Raw genomic sequence first — 20,100 nt, forward strand, 5'->3', positions numbered from 1 at the left:
ACTGATGAAGTTTTTTTAAGGCTTTCAAAGTGATTTTTGGGTTTCTTAGAAAGAGCTCATTGAAAAGAGCAAAGAATCTCTGAGATGAGGATTTTACTGATCCTGAGAAGAATTACCAGGAGCTCTAAGTTCACTTTTAAACCAACAATAATAAATACAAGGGTAGAACTACAAGGAAGGCGTGTATCAAGCAATGTTCCAACTTCCTGGCAACTGCAGTAACTTGGGGAGAGGAGCAAACAGGGAGGAAACCTCTCCAATAGTTCCTCATGGGTCTCTGCCTTTGTTCTTACTGGCATTTTAATTTCTGATGACAGGCTTTTGTTGTTTGGAGCATAAACCGGACGTACCAGTTTGGAGGCACAATAAGGAGAACAAAGAATGATTTGTTCACACTGTTGGAAAAAAATCTTTTCCAACCATAGAAAATAGCTTTCACATGGTGAAAATATGCAAATTACATACCAAACCAAAAAGGGGTGGGGGGGAGTACAAGTTTAGAATCTCACAGCTCAACCTAAGGCAAAAGGAAATTATAACAGCCGAGACAATCATACACACAGAGAAAAGGCTATAAAAGCTTGGGCGGGGGGGGGGGGGGAAGGGGGGCTTTATAAGTGCTTTTAGAGAATTCTGAAAGCACATGAAGGTCATCTAGCCCTCAGAACCAAACTTGTTTCTGAAATCCTGATGACTTTTCAAAGGCATCTGACTACAAAATAGAAAATTCAACCAAACACAAAGGACAATAATAATAATGCTCTACAACGACACAGAATGAGGACAATAGTACATATTTACACCCCCAACTTCCCTTTTAGACACTGGTCAAATGGAGAATTGTGGTCTCCAATTGATTCTTTTTAGTAAACTTTACTCAAAGATAACAGACTTAGAAGTAATACATAAATCTTAGGTATATGTACAGCTTAATGAATTTTCAATGTTAATACACCTCTGTTACCAGCAGAGACATCAAGAAACAGAACATTACGGATACTCAGAAGGTCCCTCCACACCGCTTCGCAGTCACAAGCCCAAGGCAAGAATAACCATAACCACTATCTTGACTTCTAACACTTCTCACACATAAGTTTTACTTCTTCAAATTTATTTAAATGGAATCACGTAGTATGTACTCTCTTGTGAATGGCTTCTTTCACACATTACATGCCTGCGCAATTCATTTGTATTGTTGCATATGATTGTAGTTTTTTATTTCTGTTGCTATATAGATTCCCATTGCATGAAAAATACAATTTATCCATTCTACTGTTGGTTGCTGGACTTCTAGGTTGTTTCTAGTTTTGGGCTCATAAGATGTGAGGAAAAATTGCAACAAACTTTGGAATGGGAAAAAGATTACTGTGTGTTCTTCCAGTGGATTACCAAGAGTTCTATAGTGGATCCTTTGGGATTATTTGATTCTATAAGAATCTGCACCTTTGTCTTGACTGGGCTATTTTACAATACTGTAAGTTGTAGAAAACTGATAGTAAGGCAATTGACTCTTGCCCACAGAAATGCAAATGAATCTTGTTTAGTAGAGATACAATTGAATTCCGCTCATAAAAAAGATTCCAAGCAGTACACTTTCCCAACAGGCTATTAGCTAGGTTTGCATCTCTTAACAGGGTCATTTCAGCATTCCTTATTCCCTATATCTGTTCTTCAGATTCTCCTTTGAACCGGCGTTAACTTGTCTAACACCTCATTAATAAGTTAAATAAAATCTATGACACATGTCCATTTTACAGTTGTATGAGTGTCATGATTTTACCATTTTTAAACTGGTAACATCATAAGGAATATTACTATGAATATTCTTGCACATGGCATTTAGTGACCATATTTAAGTATTTCTTTTGGGTATATACTACTGAAGTTGCTTCTATATTAGGAATATGTGCATATTTTGTAGATTTTAACAAAACAGTAACTGAACAATTTACCAGTGTAAAAGAGTTCTCTACCTGCTCCACATCCAACGGTTGGTGTCATTCTGGTGGATGTTCAGTGGGATTCTCACTGTCATTTTAATTTGCATTTTCTTCAAAGGAGGTTTCACCCTTTCATATTATTATTGGAATTTAGTTATACTATCTCATGAGCAATCTGATAAAGTCTCTTGCCCAATATATTTGCCTGATTCTAAGAAATTATGGATTTAGATCTATTATGCACAGTGAGTAAAATGCATAAATCAGTCTCCTTTGGAAAAGCAACGCTGCCTCAAACTAAATAAACAAACAGGCTTTATTATAGTGGCCCTCCATCAGGGCTCATGATTTAAGAGTTTTGTCCTGAAGGACCCTTGATTTCCAGCATTATGAATGAGATTCAAGAACTCATTTCAGCAGCTCTGGAAAAACTAGAGCTTTTTATACCTAACTGAATTCATATCTTAATTCCAAATCCAGTAATAAGCAATCTCTCCCCCCATATAAGGTACAATGATTGGGTTATAACAAAATGATAGCCCTTGAAGTGGAAAAATGTTGATTTGTAAAACTTCACACAAACATTCAAAGCAAATTCAGTCCCTATTAAAGATAGGAAACATACAAAAATTACTATATCTTTCCCCTATAATTCAAGCAGTTCGAATACAAAAGGTAATGATTAGCAGGTTTTTTCCCTTGATAAATACTTCAGCAAGCTTTAATCTCTGAAATAAAAAACTTAAAAAGAGGTATTAATTTACCTATTTTTCAAAATGGCTACATCATATACAGTAGGGCATTTTTAGACTGGAAATATAAATTAAAAGACCAAGCCATCAGACATAAAAGACATCAGAAAAAGAATTCTTTGTGTTTATCTCAAGCACAACCTGACTTTCAGTCAAAAATATCTTTCACACCTGAGTTTTCCAAACAAGTAATGCCTCTGATTCCACTTGGAAAATCAAAGAGAGTAAAAGCAGCCCACAGGTAAGACCCTGGAAGTTTTATTCCTTTCCCGAGATCATGGCCTATAGCAACAATGCCAAGTGCGTACAGTATGACAGATCATCTGTTACAAATATCACATTAGCAACATCAACGATTCCAACAGTTTATTACGGTAGAAAATAAACCGGACTTCTGTTTATAAACTATACAAATTTGCTAAATCTGAGTTTGGCTTTATAATAAGGGTAACGACATATCTATCTAACAAAGCAAAGGTGTTAAACTGTGTATTTAAAGTATGAAACAAAAGGGCTTCCTTGGTGGCGCAGTGGTTGAGAATCTGCCTGCCAATGCAGGGGACACGGGTTCAAGCCCTGGTCTGGGAAGATCCCACATGCCGCGGAGCAGCTAGGCCCGTGAGCCACAACTACTGAGCCTGCGCGTCTGGAGCCTGTGCTCCGCAACAAGAAAGGCCGCGACAGTGAGAGGCCCGCGCACCGCGATGAAGAGTGGCCCCCACTTGCCGCAACTAGAGAAAGCCCTCGCACAGCAACGAAGACCCAACACAGCCAAAAATAAATAAATAAATAAATAAAAATTAAAAAATAAAATAAAATAAAATATGAAACAAGAGAGTTAAATCAAGAAGATGCTGGTTAAATGAATGAACTGATAAATAAACGACTAAGTCTATGTTGGCATCATTATTCAATCTTCATGGTACTTAATTTGCCTTTGCCTCCCTGTTTTCAAAACACGTTGTTAACATTTAATACCTGGAAATTTGTTATAACACCACATCATAAAACACATTTTGGTACAACTCATTCTTGAACCCACTGGTATATTACTTCCTAAGCTTTTCAGCTCTCAAGAAAAGGACTACTATCAGAGTGGCAAGCAGCACCTCATCTGGGCAGCAGGTTTTATCACACTGGTCTTCACACTCCCGCTCAAGATCAAGGCAGTCGCCACTCTCGCCGGCAAATATCCCACACTCAATCCAACCTTTCTGGGTTAATGTAATGTTTTTACCTGCAACAGGTTTTCTTACCAAGCGTGATGTAAAAACTGTCCATTTAAATAAATGTAGAATTATCAATCTTTTCTAATTGTCTCACATGTACCAGCCACATAGACACAATTGAAATGAAGTCCTTAATAAGAACAGTGCTTCATTAGTTTTAAAGTTAAAAAGTAATAACTAAAACTTTTTCATTAAGGAGAAAAATGTAAACTATGGACTTTAGTTAATAATGTGTCAATACTGGTTCACCAAGTTTAACAAATGTACCTTGGGAATTCCCTGGTGGTCCAGTGGTTAAAACTCAGCACTTTCACTGCCGTGGGCTCAGGTTCGATCCCTGGTCCAGGAACTAAGATCTTGTAAGCCACGTGGCGCATCACTAATGCAAGATGTTAATAGGGGAAAATGCAGGGGATGAGGGATACATGGGAATTCTCTGTACTTTCTGCTCAACTTTCATGTAAACCTAAAACTGCTTTAAAAATAGTATATTAGTGTTTATTTTCATATACATGAAAAATGTGAAAATTCCACAAATAAATTTTAACCTTCCTTGATACCCACCCCACCCAAAATAGGGATAAAAGGTAAAAATATAGAGAGATGGGAGGAATGAAGAGCCGATAACATTTTACACTAAATGATTCAGTTTCTAAAGTAACAAGAGGACCTTACTTGGTCTATTTAAATAAACAAGTATATAAGTTATCACTTTGCTAATTGTTTCACATGTAGTAATCATACATACAACACAACTGAACTGATGAAGTTCTTTAAAACGAAGATTGGTTCATGACAGTTTTTGGTGTTTTTTTTTTAATAAATTTACTTATTTTATTTATCTTATTTTTGGCTGCATTGGGTCTTCATTGCTGCGTGTGGGCTTTCCCTAGTTGAGGCGAGCAGGGGCTACTCTTAGTTGCAGTGCGCAGGCTTCTCATTGCAGTGGCTTCTCTTGTTGTGGAGCACGGGCTCTAGGCGCATGGGCTTCAGTAGCTGTGGCACACAGGCTCAGTAGCTGTGGCTTGCGAGTTCTACAGTGCAGGCTCAGTAGTTGTGGCGCACAGGCTTAGTTGCTCTGTGGCATGTGGGATCTTCCCAGACCAGGGCTCGAACCCGTGTCCCCTGCATTGGCATGTGGATTCTTAACCACTGCACCACCAGGAAAGCCCTGGTGTTCTTTTCTCTTTCTTTTTTTTTCTGGGCACACTGTGCCAACCAGGGATAGAACCCGGGCCCCCTGCAGTGGAAGCCTGCGGAGTGCTAATCACTGGACTGCCAGGGAATTCCTGCCAGTTTTGTTAACTTACAAAGTAACAACAATAATTTTTTTAAATAAGGAGAAAAGGTAAATACATACATATATATATATGTATGTATGTATGTATTTTTTTTAGTTAGAGAGAAAGGGTAAAAATTTAAAAACATAAAACAAGAGACAGGGGAAGGAGAGGGAAGTATCGTCTTATACTAAGGTATTTGGTTCCTAAGCAACAGAAGGACAGCACGGTAGCTACATGAGTAATGATCACAACTACAAAGCAAGCTCTCTCTCTAGCTCTCTCTCACCCTGTGAGCCAATCTGATGATATATTTTCATTTTAGACATAAGGAAACAGAGAAAAATATTCCCCCCAAATGACCAGATCAAAGAGGCATCAGAATCTCCCATTAATACTGTATTCAAAAACAGTTTTTAAACTCAGGGTTTTTTTCTTGAACAAGTCAATGCCAGGTGGTCATTTTACGTGCTACAGTTCTGCTCCAACAATATCAAAAACTTAAGATAGCACACATTGAGGAAAGTATTCCTAACGGTAAAAAAGTAATTCTTTTGAAAGCTCCTAAAAGTAGGAGGAAGGAGGGGACAAGCTTTTTGTTTTATTTTTGCCTAGCTAACCACAAATGATTCAGTTAATGTCAGAGTGTCAGTATCTCCATAACCTACTCTGTATGCCATCAAGAAAAAAATGCAAACCACAAAAACCACCTAAAATGCATATTTGTGAGGACTAACAACTTATAGAACAGATATTTGCTAACCACATAAAGCAGACAGCAACCGAGTCTGTATTTTGGTCTTGACACTAAATTCAAAATACAAAACTTGAGGCAAGAAGGAAGTAAGTTTCAAAAACAATATGAAAACCGCAGAACATAAATAATGAATGGAATTTGTAATCATATTTTCATACTTCCAAATTTTTACACACATAGAGAGGAATATTGTAAGGCAACTTTAACCTTTCCCCTTCAGCCTGGTTTTTGAAAGGAAGATCAAAGAAAAGCAGTTTAAACTCACACGTTCCTCCGGTTATGCAACGCAGATTTAGACATTACACTTCAAAACTCGAGCCATTACTTCAGCATCACCAATCCAAATACCATTCCAGAGCTTTGAAGCAGCCCTAATGGTATCTTCCATTTGCAAGTAACACTTCTGTAGTCAAAAGATCTTACTCAGGGTGGATGTTAATGTAAAACCACTCAGACTACACAGACACACACGCCTGGAGGCAGACTGGAAGGTGTTCAGAAGCCAATGTAACACCATTACAGAGAGTGTCAGCCTAGCAGCTGTCATAAACACTTCATAATCACTCAGACACGCAAACTGGATTCCCTTTAACTCGTTATTTTATTTCATGCTGAATACATGTCCAATTGAAAAGGGAAAGAGAGAAAACAGTGCTGCAGATAAGCCAATTTTGGCTTATAGACTTTTTCCACTTTTAAAAGAGTTTGTCATATTGTAAACCTACCCTGATATAATCTGTTGATTGAAGATAGCTTTGCAGTAGATATCTAACCAAAGAGAAACGGATTATATCAAAAAGACGCCGAAGGTTTTTTTCTTCTGTAAAACAGGTATCACACAAACTTGTAATATTGACAAGATGATTAAAAAAATGACTGACAGGGGCTTCCCTGGTGGCGCAGTGGTTAAGAATCCGCCTGCCAATGGAGGGGACACGGGTTTGAGCCCTGGTCCGGGAAGATCCCACATGCTGTGAAGCAACTAAGCCCGTGCACCACAACTACTGAGCTTGCGCTCTAGAGCCCGCGAGCCACAACTGAGGCTGCGAGCCACAACTACTGAAGCCCGTGCACCTAGAGCCCGTGCTCTGCAACAAGAGAAGCCACCACAATGAGAAGCCTCGCACTGCAACAAAGAGTAGTCCCCGCTCGCCACAACTAGACAAAGCCCGCGCACAGCAATGAAGACCCAATGCAGCCAAAAATAAATAAATAAAATAAATAAATTTATTTTTAAAAAAAAATGACTGACAGCACCAATGGTCGCAGGAAATGGAGCAACTAGAACTCTCAGATATTGCAGATATAAGTGTGTAATGGTACAACCCCTTTGGAAAACTCCAGGTAATTTCTAATAAAGTTAAATACATGCCTAACCTATGACCCAGAAATTCTACTCCTAGAGTACATAAATCTACAATTATGTTCATAGGAGCTTTATTCACTATAGCCAAAAGCCAGAAACACAAATGCTCATCAAAAGAAGAGCTAAACAAACTGTGGTACATTCAATCCATGGAATAAAACCCAGTAATGAAAAAAAATTGAAAATACAAACTACTGGGACTTCCCTGGTGGTCCAGTGGAAGAGAATCCACCTTCCAATTCAGGGGACGCAGGTTCAATCCCTGGTCCAGGAACTAAGATCCCACATGCCGTGGGGCAACTAAGCCCGCATGCCACAACTACTGGGTGCACCTGCGTGCCACAAACCACAGCGCCTACACGCCCTAGAGCCTGCGTGCCACAACTAGAGAGAGAAAACACACACGCCACAACAAGAGAGAAGCGCGCACACCGCAATGAAGAGACTGCGCGCCGCAACGAAAGATCTCACATGCCTCAACGAAGATCCCGCGTGCCACAACTAAGACCCGACGCAGCTAAAAAAAAAAGGAAAATAAATAAAAATTTTAAAACAACTACTGCAACATGCAACAACATGGGTGAATTTTAAAAAGACATAGTGCAAAAGACAGACACAAAGTAGCACATACTGTGTACCTCTACTTATGTGAAGTTCAATGAGGCAAAGCTAATCTATGGTCAGAATAGTGATTACCTTGGGGCTAATAGTGACTGGGGAACTTTCTGAGTAAGAAAAATGTTCTACATTTTGTTCTCAATGGTAGTTTGACTTATTTGCGTATAAACATATATAAAACACACACACACAGTCATCAAACTACAGACTTGAGATTTGTACATTTTATAGTATGTATATCTTAATTTTTTAAAAGTGTCTGTCATAAATAAACTGTGGTACCTCCAGACAGTGGAATATTACCTAGCACTAGAAACAAATGTGCTATCAAGCCATGAAAAGACATGGGGGAAACTTAAATGCATATTACTAGGTGAAAGAAGCCAATCTGAAATGGCTACATACTGTATGATTCCAGCTATATGACATTCTGGAAAAGGCAAAACTACATGGACAGTAAAAAGACCAGTGGTTGCCAGAGAAGGGTGCTCACAAGACTTTTACAGTAGTGCATACATAGGCAGAACACAGAGGATATTTAGGGCAGTGAGACTATTCTGTATAACACTCTAATGGTGGGTACACGTCATTATACATCTGTCAAAACCCATAGCATGTACAACACTGGAAGTAAACCCTAATGTAAACCATGGACTCTTAGTGATAATGATGTGTCAGTGTAGGTTCATCGATTCTAACAATGCACCACTCCTGATGTGGAATGCTGGTAGCAGGGAGGCTGTGTGTTTGGGGGGGCAGGAGGTATATGGGAACTCTTTGTACTTTTAGCTCAATTTTACTATGAACCTAAAATTGCTCTAAAAAATAGTCTTTTTTGGGACTTCCCTGGTGGGGCAGTGGTCAAGAATCCGCCTGCCAATGCAGGGAACACGGGTTCGAGCCCTGGTCCAGGAAGATTCCACATGCCACAGAGCAACTAAGCCCGTGCGCCACAACTACTGAGCCCGCACTCTAGAGCCCGCGAGCCACAACTACTGAAGGCCACATGCCTAGAGCCCGTGCTCCACAACAAGAGAAGCCACCACAATGAGAAGCCCGCGCACCACAACGAAGAGTAGCCCCAGCTCACCACAACTAGAGAAAGCCCGCGCGCAGCAACGAAGACCCAACGCAGCCAAAAATAAATAAATAAATTTATTTTTTAAAATAAATAAAAAATAGTCTCTTTTTTAAGGCATCTATTGAAGAAGCTGAGCTGGTTAAATATGAGCTTCAATTTTTTTCATCTGTAAAACAGGAATAACACTAACTAGTTAAACTGACAGGATAATGAGACAATAATGGGCAATGTGCCTAAAATATTGTGTGTGGTACACTCCGATTTTTTTAAATAGTTGCCATTATTTATATTAATATTATGAAACTTTACTATGCAACACAAGTGTCAAAATTCCCCAAAGTATCCCAACACTGCTCAGTGTTCTACAGCACTCTACTGAACCCTCCAACGTAGCACAAATCTCATAGACCAGGGCTTCTCAGCATTACTGACATTTTGGACTGAACAATTTTTGTTGTGGGAGGTTGTCCTGTACATTGTAGGATGTTTAACAGCATCTCTGGCTTTTATCCACTAGATGCCAGTAGCAGCTCCTAATAGTGACAATAAAAAATGTCTGCAGACATAGACAAATGTTTCCTTGAGGGCAAAATCACTCCCATTTGGGAAGCACTGACATAGACTGCAATTATGTCGTGACCGCGCACAAGTAAAATATGATCTCCTCAAGGCAGGGCTCAGCCCTTAGTTACATTTACACCTCCTAATACATGGCATAGACCCTAAAGTTTCAGTATGGCTGAACGGAAAAATGAGACTTCTGTTAATTAATTTAAAAAAGGAGATTTTAGGAAGAAGGGATAAATTGGGAATGGAATGGAATGAGAGCAAACAACAAAAGATTATGAAATTTAGTTTGGATCTTTCTGATATTGAGTCTCTAGCATACTTTGATGAAAATATCCAGCAAAAGGCTGAAATCTTGAAACACATTTATTAAACGTGTATACACATATATACATGTGCATATATATATATACACATACATGTGTAAATATATATGTAAATACACACACACACACAAACACACACACCCTACTAACTGCCAGACAATGTACTTGGCACCAGAGATACAAAGACCATTAGACATGATCACAGTTCTAGAGAGCCTTATGAAGAATTCTCCCAACTGCTAATGTAAAATCAAGATTCCCAGAAAATACTGAAACTCACAGGTAAGTCGAATCAAAAATTAGGAAATCAGAAATTCTCCATTTCATTCCTTTGGTCCTATGTCCAAAATTCAAACATTACATTGAATATGAGCAAAATTTAGAAAATAGAAATCCTAGTTCCATTTCTTTTTAAGGTCCCCAGAAAACTAATACTTTCTATTATCTCACTCTTCCCACCTGAAAAAAATGAGACAATTGATTATTGCCAATTAACTTGAATGAATATTAAGGGAAAGAACAGGTTTATAATGGATAGCACTTTAATAATTTTAATATTTAATAATACGGATATTTCAGTTCCATTTTTAAACAATTCTTACTAAAGCGGGTGTGTGGTGTGTGTGTGTACATATATATGCACAGTAACTCTTTGGTATTCTTAACTACACGCAACAACTTTTCCCATCAAATTATATGTACCTAAGCCAGTAGTTTCAACCAAAATTTTCTCTGGAGTCGTGGTTCTTAACCAGAGGATGTTTGGCAATGTCTGGAGACGTTCTTAATTGTCACAATTCAGGGAGTTGCTTTGGGCATCTAGTAGATGGAGGCCACAGATGTGGCAACTACAATGTATAGAATAGCCCCCCATAACAAAGAATCACCTGGTCCAAAACGCCAATAATGGCAAGAATGAGTCACAAACATATGTAATTTGTATTTGCATACTTTCATGCATTATAATTTTAGTTAATTTCTTATTTAAAATAGTATTTGCCTTTTAAAACAATTATTTATTGATTTTGTTATCACTTCTGATAGTTCACATCAAGCTGACCAACACTCTTTAAACCAGAAACGTACACATAAAGAAAGAAGATAAAAAGCAAGGCATAAATGAGAACCATGTGATCAATGCACACTCTGTCTAGCTGCAAATAACCCCTAGGCCAGAGCTGAAGAATATTTATATGTGGTCAATCGAAAAAAAAAAATGGACTTAAGTCTCAAGATTAATCATTGTGTCTGCAGATGAAAATCTGAGTTCATGGGCTTCCCTGGTGGCACAGTGGTTAAGAATCTGCCTGCCAATGCAGGGGACACGGGTTCAAGCCCTGGTCCGGGAAGATCCCACATGCCACAGAGCAACTAAGCCCGTGTGCCACAACTACTGAGCCTGCGCTCTAGAGCCTGCAAGCCACAACTACTGAGCCCACGTGCCACAACTACTGAAGCTCGTGCGACTAGAGCCCGTGCTCCACAACAAGAGAAGCCACTGCAATGAGAAGCCCACTCACCGCAACGAAGAGTAGCCCCCCGCTCACTGCAACTAGAGAAAGCCCGAGCGCCGCAACGAAGACCCAACAGCCAAAAATAAATAAATAAATATATATATTAAAAAAAACTGAGTTCATATCATATGACTCCATCTAGATACAGTTCAAAATGGGCAAAATGACCATAATTTATGGTGTTAAAAGTCAATGTGGGGAAAAAAAAAAAAAAAAATCAATGTGGGGGCGGGGGATGAATTGGGAGATTGGGATTGACATGTACACACTAATATGAATAAAATAGATAACTAGTAAGAACCTGCTGTATAAAAAATAAATAAAATTTTAAAAAAAATCAACATAGGGACTTCCCTGATGGTCCAGTGGTTAAGACTCTGTGCTTCCAATGCAGGGGACACCGGTTCGATCCCTGGTCAGGGAACTAAGATCCCACATGCTGCTCAGCACAGCGAAAAAAAAAAAAAACAATGTAGTAGGTCAATTATATCGAAATAAAACTGGAAAAGACAAACTACACAATTTTTTGAAAAATCACTGTAAATGTCTATTTCCTGGTTTTGATACTGTACTACAGTTCACATAAGATGTCACCTCTGGGGGACACAGGGGGAACTGTACCCTGAACTCTAATATTCTGCAACTTCCCATGAGTCTATAATTATTTCAAAATAAAAAGGTTTTAAAAATCAATTTGAAAAGAGACCAAAAAACAAACAAACAAAAAGAGCAAAAACACAGAGCTGGCAAGAATTACATGCTCATACTTGGTGGGGAAAGAATGGTCCTTTCAGGAAATGGTGCTGAATGAGTTAGTTGTTTTTTTTTCTTTTTTTAATTCAAAAAAGCCTTGACCCCTATGTCATACCATACACCAAAAATTTCAAAAGGATTATAAACCTAAAGATAATAACAACAACCTTCTAACAGAAAACACAGGAGAATATCTTCATGGCCTTAGAGTAAACAAGGATACAAAAAGCATTAAGAATAGAGTAAACCAGGCTTCCATGGTGGTGCAGCGGTTAAGAATCCGCCTGCCAATGCAGGGGACACGGGTTTGAGCCCTGGTCGAGGAAGATCCCACGTGCCACAGAGCAAATAAGCCCGTGCGCCGCAACTACTGAGCCCGCACACCACAACTACTGAAGCCTGCGCGTCTAGAGCCCGTGCTCCACAACAAGAGAAGCCACTGCAATGAGAAGCCCACGCACCACAACAAAGAGTATCCCCTGCTCGCCGCAGCCGCAACCAGAGAAAGTCCACGCACAGCAACGAAGACCCAAGGCAGCAAAAAAAAAAAAAAAAAAAAAAAGAATAGAGTAAACCACTTAAAATCTGATCTGGATTTCTTTCATCAAAAGACATGATGAGACCAGAAAATGGACTGTGGATTACAAAATAGTATTGTATCAAATTTAAATGTCCTGGTTTTGATAATAGTGCTATGGTTGTAAAATATAATGTGCTTATTCCCAGGAAATATATACTGAATTATTTATGGAAAAGGGGGGCATAAATTCTCCTACTTATAAATGGTTCAGAAAAAAATCTTCACAGAAAAAAAAAAATGAGAGAATGATAAAGCAAAAGGGGCAAAATGTCCTTCATTGGTAAATCTGGGTAATGAGTAACAGGGGTTCCTTGTACTAGTTATAAAATTTTCTGCAAGTTTAAAATTACTGCAAAACAAAAGCATCTTTAAACCCCCACAATGAGATACCAACACATACACAAAAAAATGATTAAAATTAGTAAGACTGACAATACTAAGAGCTAATGAAAATGTGGAGCAAATGAAACTTTCATACATTGCTGGTAGGAGTACATATTGGTAAAACCACTTTGGAAAACTGGTTGGCAATATCTACTAAAGTTAAACATACACCTACACTATGACACGCAAATCCAAGAGAAATGGGTGCAGCATATACCCACCAAGGAACACTTACAAGAACGTCAGAGCAGCTTTATCCATAATGCTCAAAAAGTAGAACCAACAAAAATGTCTATCAGGTGTATAACAAACTTTTAAAAATGCACTGTGGGACTTCCCTGGTGGTCCAGTGGTTGGGAGTCCGCCTTCCAATGCAGGGGACGCGGGTTCAATCCCTGGTCAAGGAACTAGGATCCCACATGCCGGGGACAGCTGGGCCTGCATGCCTCAACTACTGAGCCCGCGTGCTCTGGAGCCCGAGCGCCACAACTAGAGAGAAGCCTGAGTGCCATAACGAAGAGCCTGCATGCCGCAACCAAGACCCGACACAGCCAAATATATAAATAAATAAAATTTTTAAAAATAAATAAAATAAAATGCGTTGTATTCATGATAAAATAGTATATAGCAAAAATGAGAACAAATTACTTCTACGCACGATAACATGAAAGAATCTCATAGTCACACTGTTGAGAGAAAGAAGCCAGACACAAAAGAATAGATTGGGTTATCTGTGTCCCCCCATCCCCCCCTTTTTTTAAGTTCAAGAATAGAAAAAGCTAATCTCTGGTGATAGAAGTCAGAATAGTGGTTACGTGGAGGTATGAGGACAGTATTGACAGGAAAGTGGCATGAGAGACTCCTGAGTTGCTGGAAACGTTCTGTCTTAAGCTGAGTGGTGCCCAGAAGGTTACATACACATATAAAAATTCAGTCTGCACACTTACGATCTGTGCACTTTATGATATTTAACATACGCAGTAACATTTATAAGAAAAGAAAAAGCTGTCTTCCACACACTCGTAGGTCAGCTTGTGTCCAAAGAATATCTTCCATTTTAGAGTGGAAAAACATCAAAAATACTTCAAACAAGAAAAATACCAATTTATAATAATAAATTTCAAACTCACTTTTCAAATCAACAAAAGTCACATAAAGCCACTATTTAAACATTGGAAAGACTAAACTTCAGATACAAGACTTCTCTAAAGTGACACCTTAAGAAACATACACTACAAAAAAAATTTTCCTCTACTAATATGAATGGATTCCACAATTTACTTCAATATTATTCTTCATTTCTGCTTCTATTCACTCCATGACACCCAAAGATTTTTCATTGCCAGGTGACTAAAGAGCCATCCATTACTTCTCTTTCCAGTAATAAGACACTGGACCAAAAAAAATAAGACTACTCTCAACAAAGGCAATTTTTTGATTTGGGTCCATATTCAAACCTTCTCTGCTTGCCAGTTACCCAAATCACTGACTTTATATTGTTCCCAAATGAAACCCATAAAAATTGTTTCCTGGCTAGCAATCTTGACATGGCAAGGTCTGTTGGCACCCAACTTCTAACAAATAATAAACTAATTGGAATTCACCTCAAATATGTCCTTGCATGTTTTCTCTAAAGTTTTTTGTGTAAAGGCAACACAAAAAGTGTAAAAGCTACACTAAAAGCTTTAGGGCAAATCTTTCAAGGGAACAGCTATACTTTTCTTAGCTCAATGTGTTAGCGACACCTTGTGTTATTTCTTTGCAGTACATGCAAAAGCTCCAAGAAAACACTTCAAATCTTAACTTATTGAACCTAAAAATATACTGTTTCATACAATGCAACTCTCATCTTCTAGGTGCTGTAATGAATACATTTTCAAGATTTGTTTAAGATATTAAGCATTTCAAAAGAGGATGAGAAAGCTAAGTAACCATTTAACAGCAAAAAAGTATGGAAAAATTTCAGAACTTTTTACAAAGGTACTATCTTGAAAATTTTTAATGACAACACTTTATTATTTAAACTATACAGTGCAATTTTGCCTTATAAAATTTTCAACATAATGTAAGTCTAATTCTAATAATCAAATTCTATTTCTTCTAAAACTATGCCATCTTACATACCAGGCAGCACCAGCCCCAAATCAAGATCTTGGAAACATCTTTGATTCTTCTCTTCTAAATGTTTTATCAGTTACCAATACAACTAACTCAGTTCAGGCTCTCAACATCTCCCAAGTAGACAATGTGAAACTGACGGGCCTCAGCTGACAAGAGGAGCTCAGACAGCTGGGACTTGTGGGGCTCAGGCTCCGTGCCCGCATCCAACAACAGGAACAGCGACAACCACCAACGGCCTTAGTTGCTCCACAGCATGTGGGATCTTCCTGGACCAGGGTTCAAACCCGTATCCCCTGAGGTGGCAGGCGAATTCTTAACCACTGCGCCACCAGGGAAGTGAAACTGACTCCTAACTGGAGTCATATCCTTCTCATATCCTTTTCTTTTCTCCTTTACTCTCTATTCATTCCAAAGCCACTGCAAAACCAACCTTTATTGAATATGGATTTTGGAATGTATCTCTGTTACTCAAAGATTCTTAATGAATTCATAGTGGGGGAAAAATTAATAAATCCAAATCCTCATCCTGCAATTCAAATCTCCTCCCTGAAACTTCTATATCTCATTGCATGTCCCCGGAGAGCTTACAACCACTAAAATGAATATTAATGATCACAGAGATGTTACTTGTGCTAAATGAAATAACAGATGACGGCACAATGTCTAAAACACACCCACTGTCATGAACAACTCCTCTTCCAACTGGTTGCCCGCTGATACTGCTTGTCAAACCATGTTATGAAGGCTCAATTACTTTTTTTTTTTTGATTTCCATTCTGGCACAAACAGATACGTCTGTAAATGACAAACACAGGTTTGGATGATGCGCAACTGGCAAACAGCTATAGGTTTCCAAAAGCTTACTCTCAACTTCTGTACTTATCTTGTTGCAAACAGTAACAAACATTTCACTGACTGTCAACAGTTCACGGACCAGCAACAGTCCATAGTCCACAAACTCACCGTCTTTCCACCCAAATCTGCTCCTTATCACTCCCTATTTTTTTTAATAAATTTATTTATTTTATTTATTTATTTTTGGCTGCGTTGGGTCTTTGCTGCTTCCTCTAGTTGCGGCGAGCGGGGGCTACTCTTTGTTGTGGTGCGCAGTCTCCTCACTGCGGTGGCCTTTCTTGTTGCAGAGTAGGGGTTCTAGGTGCACGGGCTTCAGTAGTTGTGGCGCATGGGCTCGGTAGCTGTCACACCCTATTTTTATAAGAGGCATCACTGTCTACCTCTGTTCAAAGCTCTCCATTGGCTTCTACAACTCAATTTTTTTAACAGGCAAAAAAACTGTACAGATAATCCCTAAAAGATATTCAAATGGCCAACAAATATATGAAAAAGCATTCAACATTATTAGTCATCAGGGAAATGCTAACTAAAACCACAAGGTATCACCCACCAGAATGGCTAAAATTAAAAAGATGGGACTTCCCTGGTGGTCCAGTGGCTAAGACTCCACGCTCCCAATGCAGGGGGCTCAGGTTCAATCCTTGGTCAGGGAACTAGATCCCACATGCCACAACTAAGAGTTCGCATGCCGTAACTAAAAAAAAAAAAAAATTAAAATGATGGACACAACACCAAATGTTGGCAAGGATATAGTACAACTCATACATTGTTGGGGGAAATGTAAAACGATACAACTACTTTGGAAAAAATGTTTGGAAGTTTGTTATAAAACTAACTATATTCCTACCCTATGAAGCAACAATTCCACTTGTAGATATTTACCTAAGAAAAATAAATGCATACGTTTACAAAAAGACTTACAGAAGAATCTTCACAGCAGCTTCATTCATAACAGGCAAAAGCTATTAATAGGCCAGCTATCCCTCATTAAGAGAAGGGATAAACTATGGTATATTCATATATTGGAATACTATTCGGCAATTAAAAGGGACAATCAACAAGAGCGAATCTCACAAACATTATGCTGAGTGAAAGGAGCCTTACACAAAAAGAGTCCATACTGTATAATAGTACAGAAAGTTCTAAAACAGGCAAAACTAATCTACAATGGAAAAAAAAATAACAGTGGTTGTTTCAGGGATGGGATGGAGGAAAAATTGAGAATAGGCATGAAGGAAATGTCTTGAGTGATAATCAAGATCTACTGTATATCTTGACCGAGATTTGGGTTGCCATGCACTTGTCAAAGTTCAGGAAATTTACATATTAAGATTTGTATATTTAATTGTGTGTAAATTTTACATTAAAAAACTAATCAAATATTGAACATTAGTTAATGAAAAAGTAGTTAGGGGAAAGTATGCTGATGTTTGCAATTCACTTTGAAATGAATCCAATAAGATCTACAGGTGGAGACAAAGTAAGTACAGTAAAAATTTTCATGGTATAATCTAGGTGGTGGGTATACGTGTTTTCCCTGCGAAACTTTTGAAGTTCTTCCAATGGTACAAAGCTCATCTTGTAAGCTTTACCTTACAAAACTCTAGCCCACCCACCTCTGAGACACCATTTAGCATTCTTCACCTGCCCACTGAGCTCCACCAAATTGCCTCTTTGCTATTCTTAAATATAGGAAATATAATCCGGACTTCCCTGGTGGCTCAGTGGTTAAGAATCCACCTGCCAATGCAGGGAACACGGGTTCGAGCCCTGGTCCAGGAAGATCCCACAGGCTGTGGAGCAACTAAGCCCGTGTGCCATAACTACTGAGCCTGCGCTCTAGAGCCCGTGAGCCACAACTACTGAAGCCCGTGTGCCACAACTACTGAACCCGCGCACCCTAGAGCCCGTACTCCGCAACAAAAGAAACAACCGCAATGAGAAGCCCATACACCGCAACCAAGAGTAGCCCCCGCTCGCCGCAACTAGAGGAAGCCCGCACACAGCAACGAAGACCCAAAAATAAACAAAATTTTAAAAATAACAACAACATAATCCTATGAGAGAGTACTGCCTTTGAATGCCCCTCCCTCAAATACCCATAAGTATCACTCCTCCACACTTCTGCTCAGAGGGTCTTTGAGAGAGGCTTTCCAAGACCCCCTCATATAATATAGCAACCCACAACAATATCAACCACCCCACCTTAACACTTGGTAACTTGTTTATTATCAAAGCATGGTACATGTTTATTATCATCTTCCCCACCCTCCAACCCACCTACCTAGAATGGAAATTCCATAAGAATAATGGTTTTGTTTTGCTCATTGTTGTTTTCCCAGCACCTTGAACAGGGTCTGGCATATAAAAGGCAATCAATAAATCTTTGCTGAGTGAATGAATTAATAAATGAATGAGGCAAGTATAAATGGCATGGCTTTACAAGAATGCAATTTGGTAAATCTATCAAGAGTTTTAGTATATTTACTTTTATTGATCTCTCCAAATTACATGATCATAAAGATATTTATCTCAATATTCTTTAAGAAGAAAAAAACTTAAGAAATCTAAATCAATGTCCCACTATAGAGAAAAGAACATTTCCACCTCAGAGCCTCTGACTTCACTACTTGCTGTTCCAGTCTTACTGTGGCTAAATCTTAATTAACTTTTATGCCGCTTCCTTATTATAATCTCTTACTATTTTCTTCATATTACAATTTGTCTATTAATTTATTTTTATTTAAATCCATTTCTCCTTCTAGCTCCATTCAAGCAAAGGTCATGTCTATTTTGCTCAAAATACATACTTTATCCAAGAATTGTAATGAATAAATGAACAATTTTTACGTTCTCACAGTTCATGGTACCAAGTCAATCTATGTGTAAAACTGGCCAGAAAAAAAAAATCAAGAATGTAAGCAAGAGAGGATGGGAGGAGGACGCAAGAAGGAGGAGATATGGGGATATACATTTATGTATAGCTGATTCACTTTGTTATACAGCAGAAACTAACACACCGTTGTAAAGGAATTATACTCCAATAAAGATGTTTAAAAAAAAAAAAAAAAAGAATGTAAGCAAGATATTTTAAAATAACTGAAGTCCCTACCAGGGACTTCCCTGGTGGTCCAGTGGTTAAAATTCCTCGCTCCCAATGCAGGGGGCCTGGGTTCGATCCCTGGTCTGGGAACTAGATCCCGCACGCCGCAACTAAGAGCCCACACGCCGCAACTAAAGATCCTGCATGTGGCAGCGAAGATCCCGTGTGCTGCAACTAAGACCTGGCACAGCCAAATAAATAAATAAATATTTTTTAAAATAAATAAAATAAAATAACTGAAATCAATGCAAAGATAACAAGAGCTAAAAGAACTATGGGAGTTAAGAAAGGAAGAATACACAACTACTGTTTTTTTCTTATGACTCCCATAAAATTATTCGGTCTTTAGTCCATGTACATGTATAACTTTGATTTTTTTTTTTTAATTAAGAATTTTAAGCAAGAGAGTCTATATTTACATTACCAAAAAGAGGCAATGTCACTGTTAGGCACAGGTGGGAAAAGGGCCTATTTATCCAGAATATCAACATCACAAATAATCATTCCTTCTTATGTTGCATCAGATGTGTTGAAAGAAGGGGCCTGACAGCTTGGGAAAGCTATGAAAGCTGGTGTTTTCCTGCAGCCATCTCATACACAAAGTGGTAGTGATGGGGCAGCAGAGAAATTACTTCTGCACAGTTCTGCTTCTGAGCTAACTCCACTTAACTATATTCCTAGATATCATCTAAGCCTTGTTCATATTTGTGCACTTACATAAATAGACAATTTTTTTACATGTTTAGCCAGGATGTTTATTTTCTTAATCTGAGACTCACAGGTGGGACAGTTACATAAAATCAACAGAAGGGAACCCTGTGCACAAACTTGAAGAAAAAACTGAGTTGTAGTTTGGACAGGGTTTGATTTCTGC

The 20,100-nt window shown here is 38.5% G+C and overlaps 1 protein-coding gene across 12 annotated transcripts in view; it reads right to left on the minus strand.

The window, feature by feature from the left end:
• Positions 1-20,100, minus strand: part of BCAS3 (BCAS3 microtubule associated cell migration factor) — a 575,869-nt gene that overhangs the window by 532,838 nt on the left and 22,931 nt on the right. Inside the window, exon 1 of one of the 12 annotated variants that reach the window (XM_059908373.1) lies at positions 16,674-16,692. The exons of the other annotated variants lie outside the window; for them this stretch is intronic. The gene's annotated coding sequence lies outside the window, so the exon portion shown is untranslated. Of the gene's footprint in view, positions 1-16,673; positions 16,693-20,100 lie in introns of those variants that run through there. 12 annotated transcript variants of the gene reach the window in all.

The sequence above is a fragment of the Balaenoptera ricei genome, chromosome 20, assembly GCF_028023285.1.
Source record: "Balaenoptera ricei isolate mBalRic1 chromosome 20, mBalRic1.hap2, whole genome shotgun sequence".
Classification (NCBI taxonomy): domain Eukaryota; kingdom Metazoa; phylum Chordata; class Mammalia; order Artiodactyla; family Balaenopteridae; genus Balaenoptera; species Balaenoptera ricei.